We start from the raw sequence: 6,000 nt of genomic DNA on the forward strand, positions 1-6,000 counted from the left end.
CAAAGCACCTGCTTCTGTGCAGTTTGGCTCTATAACCTACCTCAATTCAGTAACACATGAAGAACAGCCCCCTTGGAAACATGAGGTAGTGCCTTCATGTAAAAGAAAGCAGAGAAAATTGAGATGGCTGGCAGAGCAGGTGGATACAAATAGAAAAGGCATACATCTGTTCAGCTATTAGATTTTAAGCCCCTTAGAATATCTAATCAGCAGCAGATTCAGAATACATACCTTCTTGAACTGCACTCAAAATCACAGTTTACTGCAGCACCTTTTGAAAAATTGGCACTTAAAACTGCTCTAAACTGTACCAGGACCATTCATTTATAACAAGGATGTTGACTGACATTAGTTTAAGGAAAATAAATCAGTCACAGAAATTAATTGGTAACTGCTCAGAGACTACGGTTGAACCAAAACATTGCATGCTTAAAAGTACCCTGCCTCACAGTCCATGGAGATAGGTCATTGTTACATTAACAACTGAAAATGTCCAGGTATACCCAACAAAGCAGCCTTCCACCAAGATACATTTGCCAGCATCTTAATTTTGAAAAGGTTGTAAGATACGTGCTCTCAAATCTGGTATTACTATGGCAATACAAAACAACTTCCCAGCTACGTCAAATCCTAACATGTTCTTAGTGCATTTCCTGATCACATACTTCATAACTACAGAAAATTGTATAAAAGTTTCTCCAGTAGTTTATGGTGACTCCAAATGTTAGCTTGTCACTGACAATACAGATTGTTCATATGTTAGAACAGGCTGCTGGGGAAGCTTACAGATATTTTCTGGAATTATATCTTCTCGTCTTCCAAAATCCTCCACAGTGAAGAAAATTCAGCTAAAATCAAATCCTTGTTGCAGGATGTGCTTCAAAACTGGATGCGATCTCAGGTATAATTCAATATTATGTTGCTTGGGATAGTGCCAAAATGCAGCCATGCTGACAGACATATAAAAAAGTTTCTTTCACCACTGCTGAAGTCTCTAATTAGAATGAAAATAGCACCATTAAACCTTTGATGCTACATTACAGACAAAACAGCATTGCCCTTGGCAATGTAAACAGTCAACAGGCAGAGAGCCTAGATTAACTACATTTCCACATGTCAGATCTGAGCAGAAATAGAATTTTAAAAACTACACATCAATGTTTGAATTAAAGGACTATATACAGATACATAAAGGAATGTATATCTGGGTCTCAACAATCTAATGATATTTAGGGCTTGAATTTTTCAGTTTTAATTTTGGAATCATATTGGGCTTTTTTAATTAATGTTGGGCAAGATGGGAATTTTTTAATTGCCATATGACACACAAACATTTGGTGTCTTTAACCTCAATGAGCAGAAAGCATGGAGAACTTTACCAGGCCACATTGCTAGAGCGAGAGAAGTGCATATCTGCCCATTTACCGTGATGGTGGTTACAGTATTTTTCTCGTTATCATTCTCACCATCACAGAATGAAAACAGGATACACAGCTGGATTGTCATGCACCTCAGGACTTTCATCAAGGGCTTTTTGTTATGACTCATCATACTTGCAATGCATTGCAAATCATTTTCAAAAATCTCTGGTGAATAGCCACCTTCAAGGATCTATGACTTGTACTCCAAGGTCCCTCTGTTCCTCAATACTTCTAAATACCAGGACAATCATGGTGTATGTCCTAACCTCTCTAGAGCTTCCAAAATACATTACCTCACACTTGTCTGGATTAAACTCCATCTTCCATTTTTCAGCCCTTTTCACCAATACATTGATATCTCTCTGCAGCCCAAGGCTACTTTCCACACCATCAACAATTCCACCAATCTTTGTGTCATCTGCAAACTTACTGATCATACCTCCTACATCTTCATCCAAGTCATTACGTACATTACAACAGCAAGGGTCCCAGCAGCAGTCCTTGTGAGACACCACTAGTCAAGGCATCCAATCACAAAAACAACCCTCCATCACCCTCTTCCTCCTATTGCCAAGCTAATTTTAGATCCAGTTTGCCAACTTGCCCTGGATTCCATGGGCTCTAACTTTTTGAACCAGTCTTCCACGTGGGACCTTGTCAAAGGCCTTCCTAAAGTCCATGTAAATCGTACCTATCAACCTGCTCTCATTGATATTCAATTAAATGGATTACACAGGATCTGCCCTTAGCAAAGCCATGTTTACCATCTCTGATTAGTCCTTGCCTTTCCAAGTGATCATTAATCCACTCCTCAGAAATTTTTTTATGAGTATTTGCCCTACCACTGATCACAGATCTATAGTTATCAGCCTTTTCCCTGATGCCTTTCATGACATTTGCTGTATTCCAGTCATCTGGCACTTCGGTTGCATCTAGCTAAGATTTAAAAACTTTAGGTTGTTGCGACATTGTGCTTCTAGATGGACAGAATCCACACGTCAATTCAATGAGCAACTCTTTCACACAGGCAGGCAGTGGTGAGGAGGACTCTGGCAATTACATTCCCCACGGCAGACAGCAGGGAAGAGACCCCTCTGTAGATACCGTAATTGGATACATCTCCTTTCTTAAGATAGTGATGATTACGGCATCTCTGAAGTCCCCTAGCATGTCCTCCTATTCCCAGAGGAGGGATATGGGGTTGTAAGAGATTGAGAATGTATATCTGGAGTACCCCTCCACCAAACTTTAGAACTTCAACAGCAATATTTTCTGCTCCCAGGGCCTGGTTATTTTCCAATTGACATATGGGCTTATCAACTTCTTGTTGGTCTAATGAGCTAGACCAGCTAGCTTACTGTGGGATGGAGTGAAGGACATCAGGGACAAAGATGGAATTTTTCAAGGTGCTTTTTCCAGCAGGTAATAACTCTCCTTAATAAGCTCTCCCCTGAGTACTTGGAGACAGATGGTCCTGACAGCAATGAAGAATTCATTCATGTCATGGTTATCAACAAGTGGGATCTCCTATGTTCTTTCCACCCACTGTGTTCTTTTGATCCTGCACTGGACAAAGTGCTTGGAATGGTCTCATCATAACCAACATTGTCTTTCTGCATTACCTATATCATGAATGGACAATAACTGTTGGACTGACCACTGCCTAATTGTTATCTCCCTCAGCCTAGCCCCAGATCATCAGTGATAACACAAGAAAATCAACATTGAATTTCTCAAGGAAGTTCTTCAAATGTGTCCTCTAGTAAGATTTTAAATTAACATTTATTCCACTGTAAAATAAAAAACGATGGAATTAATTTAGTATAGGAGCTTCATTGTATATTAGTTGATCATCACTTCAGTTTGCTGTTCACCTTTTCAATGTGTCCTTTGTCCTGCAAATACTTCTTTCCATTTCACGTATCGAGTCAAACACTATAATTAACAATCATTTGTCTCCAAATACTCCAGACTCAAGGAAACAAACTACTGCATTTATATTGAACGACCAACTCCTATAGTGATTCTTCAGCTCGAGCTTTCTACCTCTTCTGTAGAAATTGCCCAATACCACACTATAGTTTTAACAGCTGTGTATACACAAGTTTATGGAATTGCTTCAAGCTCAAACTGGCACCTTGATACATTTACATAATTAGAATGGGCAAATTTATAACACATTCATCAAGGTTTCCCTTCTCTTTGGGCTTAATATAGATATCAACTTGTCAGGCAATTGAATAGCTAACAGAGCAATTCAGATGAACATGCTAAATTTTCATTCCACTTATTTTAGAATAATTTCATTATTCTATTTGGGCTTAATCTCAGGGGTCTGGATTACAAATGAACAGAACACAGTTTTACAGTGTTGGGCAGACCCAATCTGGAGTGATATGTTTAATTTTAGGTAATACAATTACAACAGTTAAAAGGCATTTAGGCAGGTACATGGATAGGAAAGGTTTAGACATAAGCCAAACACAGGCAAATGGATCTAGCTCAGGCAGGCAACTTGATTGGCAAGGACAAATTGGGCTGAAGGGCCTGTTTCCATGGCGTGCACCTCTATGACCCAACGATTAATTGCTTAGGGGGGAGGGGGATAGTGAAGATTCAGCAAAATGAAACAAGTTTAGAGAGCTAAGTTAGGAGATAGGTTTATAGTCCACCAAGTAAAGCAGATTGATCTGCTAGAGGAGTTTAAAAAGTTTACATCAGTCAGATACAGTAAACAGTCCATTGGGGCTCTCAGGAACTTATGGAGACAATCAATACCATTTAAAGGAAAGCTTTAAGAAGGAAAATAGGAAGCATTTTTTTCATTATAGGATAGCAGTAAGGTAGAAATCTGGATACCCCTCCTGTAATGGTTCTGGAAAATTGAAGCTTCCAAGACTCAGGTATTTTTTTGACACGTAAGAGCAAGGGCCAATACAAACAAATAGAATTGTACAGCTAAACCGTGACCTACTGCATGAATGATGGAGCAGGTTGGAGAGGGAAAGACCTACTCCTCGTCCTCAGGTGGGCGTCCTAACAATTACAACTGGAGGACCTTCACACGAGAGAGCACTGCCAATTTTAATGATTATAAATTCCATTGGACGGAAAGGTTTAATGGCCCATCCAAAAACGAATTAGACAACTAGGGTGTAATCAATAGCACATACTTACAATTACCCCAGATTAACCCATTTAGTTGATTTTCGCTGGGTTTCCGCACCTCTGAATACAAATTGGGGGGTCGGTGACCTGGACAAAGACTCAGAAGGTTCCCCGACTGAAACGTTGACTGTTTCTCTTTCCACAGATGCTGGGTGCTTCCAGCATTTTCTGGTTTTATTTAAAAGTTCCAAAACTTACAGTTTAATTTTCAACCTGAAAAAGGGCTTCTGGTAACTTTACCCTCGAATTCGCCCACAACCTCTCCTCCCATGCCATCTGATACCAATTTCCCCATTCCTCAACCTTCCTCGCCCTGTAACGTTAACACTAACTTGAAGACAATTAACTTGCTTCTAGTTGATTTTTACAATTAATTACTGCACCAAACTACAACCTTGCATCAAAAGAACTACAGCCACAATATAAGGTTCAATTCTTATTCAGGATTCAACAATTACAAAGATCCGTTTGTCAGCATTGAACTTCAAGGTTTTGCAATTTTGCAACGTTAGACGAGATCTTGTTAATGTCACGAAATGAATGAGATATATTAGCAAATTCAGAAACTTGGAACAATTGCACGAAAGATCGCTCCTCTCGGAGAATAAAAATATAACGATAAAGGCTTTCAACTGCTGCATTAAAATCGGAAATATTTCCCACAACTTTCAGAATACCTGCAGTGCCGCCCGATACGTCTCCAAATAACAGCATGCCCGCAGAATTTATAAAAGTACTGGTTCTATGGGAAGCTTTCAGTCACATTTCTCGAACAACTTCGAGTTGTGTTGCACTGGCATCAATGAAAGATCACCGCCAAATTAATCCTGAATTGGACCGTTGCAACGCTGCTTCTCAGAATAGGAACAAGCCCACACCTTAAACCCTCCGTATTGCAGCAGGAACTGGCTTAATTAAAGGGAAGGAGCTTCGCCCTTCGGGCTTTTTTGGTCGGCAACGAGGTTTTCCAAAACTGAAACAAGACAATCAAACAATTAATTAAAAATCAGAATAAAGGAAAAGGATGCAACTAACTGTATATATAACTTTACATACAAATTGTTGAAACTAATCAAACTAACATCCCTGCTGTTGTCAGAGAATAGAATTGCGTTCTAACCCAGGTATGAATAAATCCATTGCTTCCCAAAGTAAAACGATACCGTTACCATAAGAAATTCTACTGTGAATAGTCAGCTAACATTCTAAGGACAAACACGATTTTGTCATGGATTAAAAGTTACACACTGCCCTGCCGTTTTTCCATTTACCTATTCAATATTTTAACTAAATTAAAATCTTTCACACAGGGACCAACATTCTGAAATTCTGTATTTTTCTTCCCACTTACTCAACAGTTGGCATGGACAATTGGGCTAAAGGGCCTGTTTCTGTATGTCTCTTTGACTCT

The 6,000-nt window shown here is 39.3% G+C and overlaps 1 protein-coding gene across 1 annotated transcript in view; it reads right to left on the reverse strand.

The window, feature by feature from the left end:
* Positions 1–5,479, reverse strand: part of gpr156 (G protein-coupled receptor 156) — a 58,163-nt gene extending 52,684 nt beyond the window's left edge. The window contains exon 1 of the mRNA XM_052013484.1: positions 5,267–5,479. The gene's annotated coding sequence lies outside the window, so the exon portion shown is untranslated. The remainder of the gene's footprint in view (positions 1–5,266) is intronic.
* Positions 5,480–6,000: the final 521 nt, after the last annotated feature.

The sequence above is a fragment of the Pristis pectinata genome, chromosome 4 (genome assembly GCF_009764475.1).
Source record: "Pristis pectinata isolate sPriPec2 chromosome 4, sPriPec2.1.pri, whole genome shotgun sequence".
NCBI lineage: Eukaryota > Metazoa > Chordata > Chondrichthyes > Rhinopristiformes > Pristidae > Pristis > Pristis pectinata.